Below are 17,282 nucleotides of genomic sequence, written 5' to 3' on the forward strand. Positions count from 1 at the left end.
CCATTGTCAGAGACTGGGGTGCAGTCACAAGGCCAGGACACTTTAATGGTTCTTTTATCTATTTCCCTTGGGACTAATAGGATTAGAAATGAGATTGAACTTTGTAGAGCTCATCCTATCTACACAGTTCCTTCCAGGAAACTGCTTTATTCCTGTTTCCAGACAGCCAGAGTTGTATAAGATGATTTGACTTAAGTCATATCATCTCTAAGCTTCCACCATAACAGATTTGATCCCACTCCTTGACCCTCTAAAAGGGAGGATGAGTTAAGAAGGCTGGGAGCCTCCAAAAATGAATATCAGACTCCACATTTGCAACCGATTCAAATGAAAAGGAAAACAGAAAAGATAATATATATAGAGAGAGATACAGCTGCCTAGATAGCAATTTAGTAAGATGTAATTTTTGAGAAGTTGGCTAAAAAGGTGGACTGGATGGAATTTAGCTAATGATGTACATTAGATATACCACGGGTATCTGCAATGAGAAAAAATGTAGAGACAGCAGAAAGGCTTTTTTCTTTTGTTTTGTTTTTGTTATTTTGTTCAAATCCTGAGAAAGATTAAGGCCTGACTATGCAGTGAGGACAAAGGTATAATGTGAAGAGGTGAGGGAAACAGTTCTGTGCTCAACTACTTCCATTTCTTTTTTGTGCCACGGGGGATAGGTTTTAGGTGAGAAAGTTTAGAATGAGTATTGATATGAAATTATGGTTGAATGAAAAGGCTGTAAGAGATGATGTAGCTCTTCTTCTGACAGAATATTTGGAGCTCAGCTACTATAAGAACTTGCATATACACTTGAAATTTCCTCAGTGATCTCTAAGGATTTGGTGAAAGGAAAAAGAAATACAGGAGGACAAGCGACAGGCCTACTGTCCCCACTTTCATTGAGGGAAAGCTGGAAGCTGCAATATAAAACCAGTCAACGTGGCTTCAGTACTGGGTAATATTCTAGAATGGATCATCAATGTATATTTCAGGCTTAGAACAATGTTAGTCTGAATTCATCATATGCTGTATTCTAGGTTAGCCTCAACATTTTGATAAATTAGACCAGGTTCAAGAAATGTACAGTCTTAGGATGTTAGCGAGGATAATTCCATTATATCCTTTGCAAGAAAATGGAGAATTGAGTGCTCTGTGATAGAAAACAACATATGATAAGCTGAACTGTTTTGAAAATATTATATAGAATGGGCTGGGTCACAAGTGTCTTGAGGACAGCGAGTATCTCTTGCCTTACCTTAATATATCAGCATGGGGCACATAGCAGATACTAACAAAATGTTAATATCTGACAGAGTAAAGGAATGAACATTGAATAGAACCATTCAAGATTAGTTTGTTATCTAAGTAATTTTGAGAAGAAACTGTGCTAAAAGAAACATTGCAAGATGGCTTCTGTTAAGATTCCATGAACTCTCCTGGACTAAATACTTATTGGCAGTGGTAAGGTTGCTTCTGAAATCTACTTTTAATTTAGAAACACACTCATGATTATAAAATTAAACTGATACATTTGTGTCAACATTGTAGTTAATTATATCTATAAGGCACAGAAAGTAGAAGCTCAATAACCCATATGCTCTTAAAAATTTTTTTTCTGTGTCCAGATCTTTTGTAGAATTACCTTACATTATAAAAAGCTTAAAGTATTAGAGGAACTGTCTGTAGAATTGAAGTTATTTTCTGTATGTGATATGGTGGCTAAGTTGAGGTTGTATATTTAATGAGCTCAAAATACTTTAACTTAATATATCTAGTTTCATTTTGCAATGAGCAAGGAAACTTTGACCTTACAATGAATGGATCAGAGTTGGCAAGAATTGTGCATGGTAGTTTTGTGATGCAGATTTCAACTAATGGACCATGTAATTAAGATGACCAATTGCTAATGCAGTTGGAGAAATTCCAAGAACTCTGATACGAAGCCTACCAATTACAGTGCATTTCCCACTACTATCCAAGGGGATTAATAATTCTTTTCATTGCCTTTATTGAAATTCTTCAACAAATTTAAGAATATCTCAATTCATAATGGAAGAAATAGTATTATATCTACTTGCACAGTAAAGTACAGGAAATGAAAGAGGCATAGCTCATCTCTAAGTATCTATAATAGTTCTATCTGGTACTTTTTAATGTAATAGTACTTTCATAATTATATTTTATCTCACTGATATTGAATATATATAAATGAATCCACAATATATTGATCTTTCTGTCAAGGAGTAATAAATAATCCAGATAGAGGTGAAAGGCAGGGGATAACATACATAGATGAGTCAAATTTTTTTAGATACACAGTGTCAGTAAGTAATAAAGAAGTTTCCTCATTATTAGAGCATTTTCTTCCCCTTCCTTATTTTTACTGCTAGATTTTTCCCTAGGTGCTCAATAAATGTTTATGGAACAAGATTGAATCATCAATAACATGTCATAGTAAAATTTTATTTTGAAAGGCATAGTTCCAGTATTGACCTAACATACATGATTTAAATCTCCAGTGCTAAGCATTGTATATGATATTTAATTTTGAGTCAATGTATGTTAATTGAAAGGATGCATAAATAAATCCTCTACTTTTCAATTAGCTCTAATTGGAAGTTATTTATTTTGGCAACAGTGTATTACTTTAAAATAATGTTGAAGCACATGTAGAAGAATGTCAACATTTATAATATATGGGTAGACAGAGATTGGCTATTTGTTTTATATCATTCTCCTTAATTTTCTATATGTTAGAGTATTTAGAAATTAAAAATATATTTAGTATGTCTTATTTTTGTGTTGTATTTTCTTTAATCTGAACAGTTTCATAACATTTGCTAAATAATATTTTCATATTCATATAGAGGTGGAAATATAGCTGTGTTTAAAACATACAGTTTTGTTTCAAGCTCTTCTGAAAAACACATAAACATGTACTAAACTAAAATAAATATGTTTTTAAATTCATAGATGAGTTCTCAAGAAAATAAAGGAAATCTTCAAGTACCTTCTCTTTCCCTAAGATCATGGAAGGATTTAAAAGCTGAAAAATTGCAAGCCAATTTAACATTTGGGGCATTTCTTGGGGCATAGGGAGGGAAAACATGATGATACAGCTGCCTAGGATTTTAGGGAATAATAGGTAAATGAGGACCAGGATATATTCATGGGGGGAGTCAGGAAATTTTACATAAATTTTGGTTTTCCAAAAGGATATACTATCAGTGAAAGGGTAGGTTAGAAAGAGTCGTTGGTCAGAAATGGAAACAGATATGAAACTCTATTTTGGCCATTGCTAAGTGGTGGAGGGGTTAGTGCTTCAGAATGTGTGCCATAGGCTTGCCTCACATGGTTCTAGGATTCTACTTTATCCTAGCTGGGTGGCCAGAGAAACTGGAACCTGAGAGATTAAATTATAGTATTCCCAGTTTGTTGAAATGCCTTGTCTATAGCAGATGCCTATAAAAGTCCTCTCTGGAGGGATTCTTCCGCAGACTAAATTCAATTTAATATAAACATACAATAACAATGAAAATAAAATACATGCAGGAGGAAACAAAAACATATTTAAATCCCAAGGACATTAGGTATTGAAATCATTGCTTATAGAATATTAGATAAGGAAAGAAAGAATATATATTTAAAAAGGTGACCAAAGTATAAGAGGATATAAAAAATAACCAAATAGAGTTGAAAAGGAATGAATTGGCAATTTGTCTTAGTCAGGATAAGCTATGCTGTGGCAGAGCAAAATAACCCTGACAATAAATGTTCCTTTTACTCCCTTAAAACTGGCTGAGAATCAGGTGACTCTGTTAACTATCCGCTACGCAGCAACTAAGGCACATATGAAGACTGATTGGAAGTCATGGCTCTGTCATCTTAACATAAGTCCCTCTTTTTGACTGAGGCTAAGGGATGCCTGAAAAGTAGCAAACAAGCTCATCTGAGATTCTTCTTAGAAGTGACTAATACCATGTCTACCCACAACCCAATAGGCAGCATCATTCTCAAGAGGGCTGAAAACTGTGTAGGAACATAGAGACTACTTCCCTACATTTCTAGAATAGAAAAAATAATTTAAATTAAAACCTCAATTTATGGGGTCCCTGTGTGGCTTAGTCAGTTTAGTGTCCTGCTCTTAGTTTTGGGTCAGGTCATGATCTTGAGGGACTCTGGAGATAGAGTTCATGTCAAGCTCTGGGCTCAAGGGAGTCTGCTTGAAGAGTCTTTCCCTCTTCCCCTTCCCTCACTCATGCACTGGGGTGTTCGCTCTCTCTGGAATAAACAAATGAATCTTAAGTTAAAAAACAAAAAAAAAAAAAAACAAAAAAAAACCCCTCAATTTATAGGTTAATATAGACTATAGCAGGAAAGGTAAGTCATAAACTAAAAGATAGATAATAAATTGTTGATCATAAATTAACATGAATAAGTTAATAATAAAATGCAGCACAGAGATGCTAGGATATAGAAATCTTGTAAGACAGCTTAAGTGGCATAGAAGAAGAAAACAGGAAGAGTGTGTCTAATTGGAATCCTAAAAGGAGACTATCAAGGAACACAATGATAATTTCTTAAGAGAATTTATGAGAGATACAAATTCAGATTAAAAAACCATCACATGAGCTACACAGGATAAATATATAGAAATTCATATTTAGTCACAACATAATGGAACCACACAAAAACAAAGACAAGGACTCCTTATAACAGTCACCAGAGATAAAAGAAATATCATCTATAAAGGATGGTTTAGGCTGAAATTGAACTTCATAACATTAAATGCCAGTAGAAAAAATAGCTATTAGTTATAGAAAGGCATATTTGTCAGGATTCTCCAGAAAAATAGAACTAATCTGATAGCATTGGTTCTTTCTCTACATGTGGAGATTTATTACACAAAATGTCTCATACTATAATACAGGCTGGGGAGTGCCATGGTCTGTTGTCTGTAAACTGGTGACCAAGGAAAGCCAGTGGTGTAATTCAATCCAGTCTTGAAGATCTGAGAATCAGAAGGACTGATGGTCTAAGTCCCCATCTGAGTCCCAAACCCAATAACCAGGGATACTTATGTCCAAGGGCAGGAGAAGATGTATCTTCCAGCTCAAGCAAAGTAAATTCATCTGTACATTTTTGTTCTATTTAGGTTTTTGGTGGATTGGATTAAACCTGACCAAATTGGTCATGGTAATTTCTCCTCAGTCTACTGTTTCAAATGTTAATTTCTCCTGGAAACACCTTCATAGACACACCCAGAAATAATATTTTCTCTAGGCATCTCAGTCCAGTCAAGTTGACAAATAAAATTAACTATCACAAGAGTAATTCACTATCTATGAAGAATTATGCACTTCATGCAACAAGCTTTCCAAAAGAAGATCAAAGATATTTTCATTTAAATAAATTTTTAGGAGAGCTTACCTCACCTTACCAAAATAACAATAACAACAACAACAACAAACCTAAAACCAGCTAATTTATGCAATGGAAAAACAAAACAAAATGGGATAGAAATAAAACATACCAATAAACATAGGGAATTTTAAGCATATGAAACATGTGAACCAGTAAATATAAGAAAAAATTCTCAACCTCATTAATAACCAGGGAAACACATATTAAAACTACAAGCGAGGCACAATTTTATCCCTAACCATTTGGCAAAAATTAAGAAGCCTAATAAAACCAAGTATTGGTGCAATAATGTCAGGTCATACAGTTCTGATGAGAATTTGTTTCTGTAAAACCACTTCTGGGAAACAATTTGGCATTGTTTAGTAATGTTGGAAATATGAAATTCATTTATTAGGTATAATCTTGACAGAAATTCTTGCATATGTATGCCAGAAGGAATGGGTGACTGCATCTGTATTGTTTATAATGGCGAAAAAAAAAAAAACCTGGAAACAATCTAAATATCAAAATATCCATTGACAGAAGAATGCATAAAATTATATACATATAGATACATATATATATGAATTTATATACATATACACAGATAGTGGCGTGCTATGCAGTATTGAAAATGAATGATTTATGTAAAGTTCAATAACACAAAACTAAATGTGATTTGTTTACAGATATATGTTTATGTACTAAAATCACAATGGTAGGAAAGAATACCTGTGAGTAGTATTGAGTGGGAGAAAGGATGTGCTGAGAAATATGCAGAGGGCTTCAACAATACTGATAATTATGTATTTCTTAAGAAGAGTGATAAGATTGTTTATTTTTTCATATTATAGGTTCAAATATATGTCCTTTTCATATATATGAAATATATATATAAGCATATTTTATATATATGTAAAATACTTATACTCAAAGAAATGTAAAAATTGAAGGCAGTGAGTGCCTGCCGTCCTATGCATATGTTCATACAAAGTAATGTAAAATTTTAACATCGATAAATACTACTAAGAGAGATACATGGTGCTATTACTTAAAATGGGGACATGTGACTTTTGAAGCATAACGAAACACAGAGGAAATCACCTATGTACGGGAGGTTTGGAGATTTATCTCTTACTCCAAAGATCAGCCCTTTTTATTTGCTGTTTTATCCTGCCCTTGCAACGTCCCTGATTTTTAAAGTACTTTTTTGAAACTTAGGTAAATTACATCTTTATCATAATGCTTAAGATAAAATGAGCATTTTGCATTTCATTAAGATTCATTCCAAACTTCCCTACAGCTTCTATCCTTATCAGTAGGGAAACTTTTCTCCTATTCTTGGAGAAGTTTTGAGGTATAACGTTATCTCCCAATACTCAATTAAGTAGAGTAGGTGTTTATATTTGCATCCCTCAATATCCTGTGTTTTAGATTTAAGAAGCAAAACAAAATAAAAAAACTAACTTCTCTTCTGAGATGTTGTGATAGATTCTACTGAGGTACCCGGATAATGCTCTTCCTATTTCCATGCCCTTTGCAACGTGATTTTTTAGCTTCTCCCATCTAGCAGTAATCTATATCTCCAGTCCTTGAATTGGGGCTCAGCTTGTAACTCGTTTTCTTGTTTTGGGTTCTGTCTCTGCCATAGAACAGCCTAGGATAGCCTAGAGAGAACATACAGGGAACGCTGAGGTGCCCGGGTAACAGCCTGCTAAGGCAAACCAACTAGGTGATATGCAGCTGAATGAGTAAAAGAACTAATTCATTGGATTCCCAAAGTGGGAAGAAGTGGGGACTTTAGAGAAAGTGCTGAGAATGCAGATGCTGAGCAGAGTGGGAAAAGTCAAGCTGGTGATACAGGTTGTATTGAGAAGTTGAGAATGTTCCTACTTGATGGTTCCTATATGTTGTACGAAATGGGTGAGCTGCAGCATGATGGGGGAAGGTGAGAGGGACAGGGCATAAGAAGAGGTAAGGGACTGAAATAGCTGGGGTAAGGAATGAGTGAAGGGCCTTCAGATCACACACGAACAACCAAACTCTCCTCTACATCAACCTTTTTTTTTTTTTGGTGACATTTCTTTTTTTTTTTTTAATTTTTTATTTTTTATAAACATTTATTTTTATCCCCAGGGGTACAGGTCTGTGAATCACCAGGTTTACACACTTCACAGCTCACATCAACCTTTTTGACCAAAACCCTTTCCCCAAGGTACTGCCCACCTCTCTTATTTCTTCAAGATTCTGGAAAGAATAGACTTTAAAGAATACTTTATCATCCTGTTTCCCCTTTTCTCCTTTTTTTCTTTTTTTCTTCTTTACAGAATCATCACTGACCTCTTTATCCAATAATGTAATATCACTTCAGTTTTTACAGTACGTTATTATGCTATATTCGAAACTGTTACTCTGTCATTCAAAACCCTCCTCCACTTTTATTCCCAAGACCACGTTTTTCTCTTTCTCTTGTTTCTTTAGCCACTTATTCTTTTTTTTTTTTTTCAAATTTTTACCTAAATTCTTGTTAGTAAACATGTGGTGTAACTTTGGTTTCAGGAGTAGAATTTAGTGATTTACACTTACATATAACACTCAGTGTTCAATATAAGTGCCCGCCCTCCTTTATATATTAGACACTGAGTCTTACAGTTATTTGCTTCTTAAATATGTGGATGGCAGTGTTCTGCTGGGAGGCCTTTCTCTTCTCTCCTCTCTTCTCTCCTTTCCTCTCACTCTCCCCCTTTTTTTTCTCATTTCCTCTATTCTAGTACTTCCCACTTAAGTTAATTCCATCAACTACCTTAGGACCTCAAAATGCCTTTAGCATTTATAATGGCTATAATAAAATGAGTGCTAACTATGAGCTGAGCATTGTGATATCTAGGAAATATACACATACATACATACATACATGTATTTAATCCTCAACAGATTTCTAGGGAAGGCTTTTTATTTCCCATTTTTCAATACCTTTCCCAAAGATGTCTATGTCCTGATCCCTGAAACCTATAACTGTGTTATATTACATGGCAAAGGGACTTTGCAGAGGTAATTAAGTTTATTGATCTTAACTCAGGGAGATTACCCTAGGTTATATGAATGGGACCAATCTAATCTCATGAAACTTTAAAAGCAGACAATATTTCCTGCTTGAAGCCACAGGGAGATGGAGAGCAGAAGAAAAGATAGTAGAGATGATGATGAGAAGGACTTGATCTGTAGCTATTGGTTTTGAAAACAAAGAGGGCATGAGTCAAGAAATGCAATGGACTTTAGAAGCTGAGAATAATAGCCACAGTCATCAAGGATGTGGGACCTCTGTCCTACTACCCCCAGGAACTGAGTTCTACCAATAAGTTCCCTGAGTCTAAAAGAAGAATCTTCTTAGAGCTTTTAGAAAGGGACACAGTCCTGCAGATACCTTGATTTTGGCAGTATGCCGCCGTAATTAGAGACCCCACCATATCATCAAACTTGCTAACCTACAGAAACTGTGAGATAGCCAATATGTGTTACTTTAAGCCACTAAGTTTGTGATAATTCATCACACTAGCAATTGAAATTAATATAGTAATATGCATGGAAACTCACAGATAAATATGTAACCAACTATTGTGGTAACTACCTAATGGAAAAGAACTGGACACTATGAATGAGAATAGTAGGAGGAACCTGCTTAATGACATTCTGAGAAGGCAGACAAAAAAATGAATATATTTTACATTTTGTTTTCATTCACTACAATTGACCTCTATAATGCCAGTATTCACTTTGACAAGTACTTACAGAGCACCTACCAAATATAAGGCAATGTATTAGGTACTGGAAAGTTGGTATAGGTGAATTTAAGAGATGCCTCACTTTATGAAACTCAGTGTTGAACACAAGTTGACAAGCCATAGTCTGTGGACCAAATCTGGCTTGCCACAGATTTTTGTGTGGTGTGTGAGCTAAGAAGGATTTTTACATTTTTAAATGGTTGAGAACAAAATAAAGAAATAATATTCTATTGCATATGGAAATTATATGAAATTCAAATTTTCAGTGTTCATAAAGTGTTATTGGAACACAAAGCATTATTGGTTCTTTCACCTTAAAATGGCAGAGTTGAGTAGCTGTGAAAGAGTGTCCAGTAAAGCCCAAAATATTTATCTTTCATTAAAAAGCATGCTGACTCCTGATCTAGAACATTGATTAGTCAAGCATATAGGTGATCATGGGGACAAAGTATATTCAATAAGTACCATCTAGAGAAAGAATGAATTACTTATCACCTCCATTTTTCTAAGTACGTTTGACTATTCCCTCACCTTTTCCTTTAGCGAAATTAGTGTTACCACTAAATTCTACATTCTCCCCAAAATATCTACCTAGAGACATTGCTTAAAGGCACAATATACAGCAATCTTTATGAGAAACCCTGCTCTTTGCCTCACAGATGCCTGCTTTATATGGTAAGCATTTTTGTCATTGTGTTAGCTAATGTTTTTGTCTAATGTTTTAGCTGCTTATTGATATAATTGAATCTCAAATTGTTTTTATTATATTCTGTAATACCATGGGGAGATACTCTAAATATTATAATAGTTATTAATATTAATGTTAATTACTAATGCTCTTTCACAGGTCAGTTGCTGAATTAAGCTCAGTTATGTGTTCACAAATGTAAAATCATCAAAGCCTGCACAGTGGGAGATCCTGGTTTCCTTTCTCTGGCCCTGGATACGCAAGTGAGCTGATCCTTACATTGTTCCTTGCTAATTGTGAGACAGATGCATTGCATTTTTTAGATCATGGCTACATCTAAAGGAAGTGTCTATCTTGATAAGACCCTCTAAAATTAGAAAGTTGTAGAATTTTCTAGTAATATGTGTCTTAATAATTCAACTTGTCATGGCAACATGCAATTAAAACTTTCCTTTGGGACTAAAGAGAAAAATCCCAGTTGTTTCTAAAGAAGTTTAGCTGATACATAATGAGGAGAATAATTCAAGTAAATGGGACTGAGTTTCATGGAGAAAAGGAAAATAAAAGCAAAAACGTTTTTTAGGCCAGGAAATTAATTGTGACTGCATTTGATGATTTTACAGTTTTTATTATCTTACTTATTAGATCCTCTTTTTATTATTCCCAATTAAAGCAGCATTATTATTTTCTCATTTGGGAGGGAAAGGGGCATTAAATTGCTCAAAAAGTCTTTTCCAGGGTAAATATAACTGATAACAAATATTACATTGACTTAAGGGGAATATATGAAACCACTGATTTTTGCATTCCGCTAATACAGTGGAAGCACTTTGAACAAGGTTAATCAAAGAAGAGGTTTACTTTTATTTATTTATATCTATATCAATATTTATATTGACATTTTAATAATCTGCATCAGATTAAGTTTGTATACTTTTATAAATTTGCAGTAAGGCAAGTCATCTGTTTTATGTTAGGTAGAGTATAAAATATTATATTATAGCTCATATAAACTATTTCTTTCCTGTGCTTACTGTTATAAATAAATGTCTATAGATTATTTACTGTATTTTATTGATTCTAAGATGCCCATTTCTTTTTTTACATTTCACAACTCTGAAATAAGAATGCATCTTGTTGTAGGTGACCTGTCATAATTAAATTGTTAGCCTTTTTTTCTTTCTATGTGGCTTAAAGTGTGATGTGCTAATATACTTTTCACAATTAATTGAAATACTGAAACTCGAGACCACTTTCCAGAGAGTAGCATAGTTTAGCAGAGACTGATTATTATCCTGAAATAGTTATTTTCCTTCTTTTTCAAAAATTTAACTGAACATAGTGCCAAAAACCTAAATTTTGTAAAGGTTAGGTTACTGATTTTCTAGGGCTTAACAAAGTACTACAAAATGAGTGACTTAAACAACAGAAATTTATTGTCTCATGGTTCTAGAGGCTAGAGGTCCAAGATGAAGTTAGCAGAGCCATGTTCCCACTGAAGCTGCCAGGAAGTCATTGATCTGTTCGAGGCATCTTTCCTAGCATGTGGTAGCTCTGTGGCTTATGGCAGCTTGATTCTAATCTTCTTCTAATGTTCTTCCTGTGTTCATGTCTGTGTCTTTGCATAGCATTCTTTTTGAAAGGACGTCAGTCATATTGGATCACAGGCCCACCTTATTCCAGTATGACCTCATCTTAATTAATTGCAACTTCAACAACCCTATTTCTAAGTAAGGTCATATTCTGAGGTACTGAGTATTAGGATTTCAACATATGAATTTTGAGGGACACAATTCAACCCATAACAGTGATTACATTCTGGTCAGTGAGATATAAATGAATGTGTCAGCTTCCAGACACCTTTAAGACAGAATTGTCATGTATTTTTTTTTTTTTTTTTTTTTTACTACTCTTTAATTCCTCCTCCATCTTGCTCTCTGGAGGGAAGATATTGCCTTAGAATATGAGAATAAAGGACAAAACTCAAATATGTTAGAACAGTGACCTGGATGGAGTGTTGGTTCTTAAAAATTTTGTAGAGCACAGCTAGATACCAAACTTGAGTTTAAACCACTCCCATGAAGTTTTCTGTTACTATCAGCCAAACTTAATTTGAGTTGATATATGAACTTTTTCAAAATTAGTTAGAAACTTGGCTTTAACAGGAAGCCATTCACATGTGTCTTGAACTTTAGAACCTCATTTTTCCATTTGTAAAAGGAAAATAGTCCTATCTATCGGAGTGCTGGCGTGCACAACATTTAACACAATACTGACACATTAGAGGTTGCTGTTGCTGCTGTTATGGAGTTTTTAATTTGAAAATAGGTCTTAGCAACTTGTCATAGTATTTACTCATTCGTTTGTTCATTCAATAAATATTTATTCAGCACCTCCCATGTACCAGGCACTGTATAGGCAATGGAGATGGAACAGTGAGTATAAGCAAATTGTCCCTGTTCCCTCTTCAAGAGGCTTGCGCTCAAGCTGGGAATAAAGAAGAAAGGCTTGGTGATGGTGGTGAGGTTATGCACATGACCTATGACTGAATCTATTTTGGAATATTTTAAAGGGAGAAATGTAGAGTTGCAAGAGAAAAAATACTGTGCTTGACAGAAACAACCTATGTCATAAATGGGAGACATAAGAAAATATCAGATCTAATGTCACTCAAAATCAAAGTGGCTTGCCAGCACACCTCACATTCAACCCATGCATTTCAGTTCGCATTTGTTCTGATTTTTAAAAAATTATATTAATTTAATAATACTTACAACAACAAAAAAGACTGTGCAACACAACATGCCATCCATATCAGTAAATAGATGTTCCAAGATTGTAGTTTGAAAAAGAAGGCTTTTTAAAAATTATTATTGACAGCGATTATAGTAATTATGACTTTTCTTGAATGTTTTATTCTGAATTATATTTCATCAGTGCTGTGTATAAGTAGTTGTGTATATCATCTTTGAAGAGAGTTGCTCTGTCTCTAACTTGAAAGCTCATTATTTTTGCTATTTGCCTTTTCCTTCAAGTAGAGATTTTTTTCATGGTCTTCTTGTGTTTTCCCAGCAGGAATACTATTTTAGACAGATTGCTCTGTTCATATGTTCTGCCTCTAGAATTGGCATGATTGTGTTTGGGCCTTTTATGGGAGAATTACTGGAAGTAAGGAAGGTTTCAGCTTGGTATAGCTAAACCTTGTCTTTGACCATTTTGCAGTGAGTAATAACTGTTTAGATTGTCATTTATCAGACCCTAAGACTCCAAGCAACAGATTTGCCATAAAAATATATTTTCAGAAGGAATTATTCAAATTGTTCATATTAAATTACTTCCCAGTTAATAAAAGTGAAATGGGTTCATCTTTTGAATAACGTTATTACAGAAACTCGAAAGCCAAAAAGATAAACTCTCTGGTGACAACCTAGTGGGAGACTGGACACCTGTGGCTTTATTGATACACAGTGTCTAAAAGTAAACAAAGCATAGTGCAATAAAAGAATGGTCATGCTTACATTTTTGTCTTCTCCAGTTTATTCAGGGGCTGGTGTTCATCTTCTGCACTGAGCTCTGCTCTTCTCAGTTACACACTTTGACTGTCAGAGCCTAAATATTTATAAAACGAGACTCCATGCACCATACCAGTTACAATAGCTAAAATTGTCTTTCTACCATGATAGAGGACATTTAGACAATGTAAAATTATATTTTACTTATTATGCCAAAGGATTTTTATGATTTATAGCTATCTGCAATAAATTTACTTTCAAAATGAACTGATCACTAATGTGGCTCCTGTATTAGAACTATTGCATAGTTTTATTATTGTTTATTTGGTTTAAATGGTCTGTGATCAACGACAGCAAAAAATCTGTATGTTAATTTTCTAGCCTACAGGTATGTTTAGCTGTGTTTACTTCTCTTTCAATATAAGGAGAGTCTAAAATATTTTCTGATACTTTATGCCTTGGAGGAGAAAAAAGTAAAAAAAAATTGTAGTTTGTGTTATATATTAAAATATTTGCCAAATATGACTTATAATTACAATATTCTGTGGAATTTCAACACCTCTTTTGGTCTTCACTCAAAAACAGAAGCTGTTTCTGGGGCGCCTGGGTGGCTCAGTGGGTTAGAGCCGCTGCCTTCGGCTCAGGTCATGATCTCAGGGTCCTGGGATCGAGTCCCGCATCGGGCTCTCTGCTTGGCAGGGAGCCTGCTTCCTCCTCTCTCTCTCTCTCTCTGCCTGCCTCTCTGCCTACTTTTGATCTCTCTCTGTCAAATAAATAAATAAAATCTTAAAAAAAAAAAAGAAGCTGTTTCTGAATCTACATGCACTCCAGATAACCACCCATGGGTGCACTTGAGCCATTGAAACATTCCTAGCTATGGGCCCTTGGGAAGATACATTAATACACTGTGGTCTGAGGACTACAGTTCATTTCAAACCTTTCTCATAGTCATGACTAGGAAGAATTTCGTGGTTTAATCACATGCTTAAATTCATACAAATTAATGTTTTCTCATACTTCAAAACGATTTGATGTTTGCACGAATTGACTATTGATGGATGACATTTGGAGAGAAAGAGTCAGCATTCTCCAATAACATCTTTCCTTGCTATGTATAGCCCAAGGCATTTAATAACGTCCTCTGATTGTAGTCAGTGATCAAGGATATGTTAGAAGGCAGAGTGTCTATGGGACTCTTGATCTCATCTTAGGGACCAGACAGACCAAGGGCAGAGGCAGAGCAGGGTGAATTCAGAGTAGCCTAGGTTCAGGCCCACGCTATAATTTTATGATTTTGCAGTCTTGGGAAATTTATCCTCTCACTAAGCCTCAAGTTTTTTTTTTTTTTTTTTTAAAGAATTATTTATTAGAGAGATGGAGAGAGAGCCAGCATAAGGCGGGGAGGGGCAGAGAGAAAGGGAGGGAATCCCTACCAGACTCTGCTGAGCACAGAGCCTGATGTGGGGCTTCATTCCAAGACTCTGAGATCATGACTTGAGCTGAAATTAAGTCAGATGCTTAACTGACAAAGCCACTCAGGTGCTCCACTAAGCCCCAGGTTCTTTTTATTTTTTAAAGAGAGAAGTGGAGGAGCAGGGGGAGAGAAAATCTGAAGCTGACCCTGTGCTTAGCTCTGAGCTGATGCAGCGTTAGATCCTGCAACTTCAAGATCATGACCTGAGCCAAAACCAAGAGATGGCTGCTTACCTGGCCACTTAACAGACTGAGTTTTTTTGCACAGCAATGATGATAGAGATGAAAGACAACATTTTTTTTTTTTTTAATGGGGGAACAATAAGATGCTGTGGAGTATGGCTATTAACTATTAAGAAATGATAATTATGGGGTGCCTGGGTGGCTCAGATGTTAAGGGTCTGTCTTCAGCTCAGGTCATGATTCCAGGGTCCTGGGATTGAGCCCCATGACTGGCTCCCTGCTCAGCGGGAAGCCTGCTTCTTCCTCTTCTCCTCTCCCTGGTTGTGTTCTCTCTCTCACTGGCTCTCTCTGTCAAATAAGAAAATGAAATCTTAAAAAAAAAAAAAAAGGAATGATAATTATGTGATGTGGTAGAGGTTCTAGCTAAAGCTACAGTGGCAATCATACTGCAATATATAAATGTATATCAACTGGTTGTATACCTTAAACTTACAAAATGTTAAACTTGCACATAACAAATATATTTAATTTAAAAATTAAATTTAAAAAATAGAATATGAACTGTGAGGCAAGCTAACTTGGGTTTGATTCCTGACTTCCTTCATTTGCATGGGACAATTATTTAACCTCTCTAGGCCTTACTTTATTCATTTTAACATTTATTACAGTGATAGTACATTTTTCTTAGTGTGTTATTGTAAGACATAAATGAGATTATCCTGGTGAAATTGTAAGGGCCTGTTTAGCCAGAGTGGCTCTATCTCAGATCATGACTTGAGCTGAAATTAAGTCAGATGCTTAACTGACAAAGCCATTCAGGTGCTCCACTAAGCCCCAGGTTCTTTTTATTTTTGTTGTTTATGTAATAAAATATGGTCGACCAGTCCCTGATAACAGAGCCCAAATACAAGAGCCGGGCAGGTCAGGTTGAGATAACAGAGCCCCGAATGCAGGGATGAGTTGGGCCAGGTGGAGACATCCAATTAGTGGAGCCCTCATACTGTCTCCCTAGCTACCAAAGAGTGTGGGCCCCACCTTTTGGGCGCCTTTTGGGTGCCAATTCTGACCAAGGTGATAGACTAGTTCAAATATCTACTTTAGAGTAAATTGTAATTCAATTGGCCACCCGTGTGTGACCTAGCATGACTGTGCAGCTTTCTCTGTGTGTTGCAATCTCATTGGCCACCTGTGTGTGGCCAGGCTCAACCACATGGCCTTTGCTCTATAAAAGTTAGTCTGTGAGGCTGGGGGCGGTTGCCCTCTCTGTAAGAGGCGGCCCCGAACGGTCGGTTTGATTCTCGATGCTTGGAGCAAAATAAAGCTTTGCTTGATCTTCACTTTGTATCAGTCTCGCTCCTTTGATTATGGACCTAACAAAATATTTATAATGCCTCCTGGAATGGAGTAAGTGCCCAATAAATGTTGTTTTTTAAAAAAAATTTTGTTACATAAATTAACCCGTTTAATATAGGTTAGCAGTGTTTCAAATGGTGGAGCTTCTACTGGTCCTTCAACTGCTTCAGTCTGATGGCTGACTTTGCCATGAGGGCGGAAGTGATGTTGTAGGTCCAGGTGCCAGCAGCAATGGTTGTCATGCAGGAGCCACAACGCCAGAACCCCACAGCTTGTCTTCTCATCTTGGTTTTGCCACAAAAGGAGCAAGTGTACTGGGTGTGCTGGCTTATTTCAATCTTCTTCACCATTTTTCTGAGGGAGACACCATAACGGGTCCCCTATTTACCCAGGATTCTGATCTTCTTGGTGTGTTTAGCCATGTCGCCACAAACCCAGTCTCTAAATACTGGTTTTACTTGTAATTATCGTGTGCTCCATGTGGAAGAGTTGAGAGTAGTCTGAGAAGGAAGGCATATACTAGATCCTGAAGGGATTATTTTTCTGTTGTAAGTGGAAATGGCTTGGAAAGTTTGCGTCCTAGCAAGATCATATTAGCTGTGTGGATAAGGAGCTGTGTGGAAGAAGGCTTACCCTAGAGGCACACCACAAGGTCCTCAATGAAGATGGAAAAAATAGGGATGTAAATAAGATGAATTTATGGATTTCATGTTATATTTCAGATAGGGTTGAGAATATTTGGTCACTATGTAAGAGGTGAGAGAAGGTGATAATCTTTTTGTGCCTTGAGCAATAAAATCATATGATGATGGTCATACATGATAAAGGTAGATGATATTCCCATTAATAGAGATAAGAAAAGCAGGATAAAAAGGTTTGGAAGGATAAAGATGATGA

The 17,282-nt window shown here is 35.6% G+C and overlaps 1 pseudogene across 1 annotated transcript; it reads right to left on the reverse strand.

The window, feature by feature from the left end:
- Positions 1–16,531: 16,531 nt before the first annotated feature.
- Positions 16,532–16,807, reverse strand: LOC309858109 (large ribosomal subunit protein eL43 pseudogene; annotated as a pseudogene). The gene has a single exon. The product of its transcript is annotated as a large ribosomal subunit protein eL43 pseudogene (transcript).
- Positions 16,808–17,282: the final 475 nt, after the last annotated feature.

This window comes from Mustela nivalis (assembly GCF_964662115.1).
Source record: "Mustela nivalis genome assembly, chromosome: 2".
In the NCBI taxonomy this organism is placed as follows: domain Eukaryota; kingdom Metazoa; phylum Chordata; class Mammalia; order Carnivora; family Mustelidae; genus Mustela; species Mustela nivalis.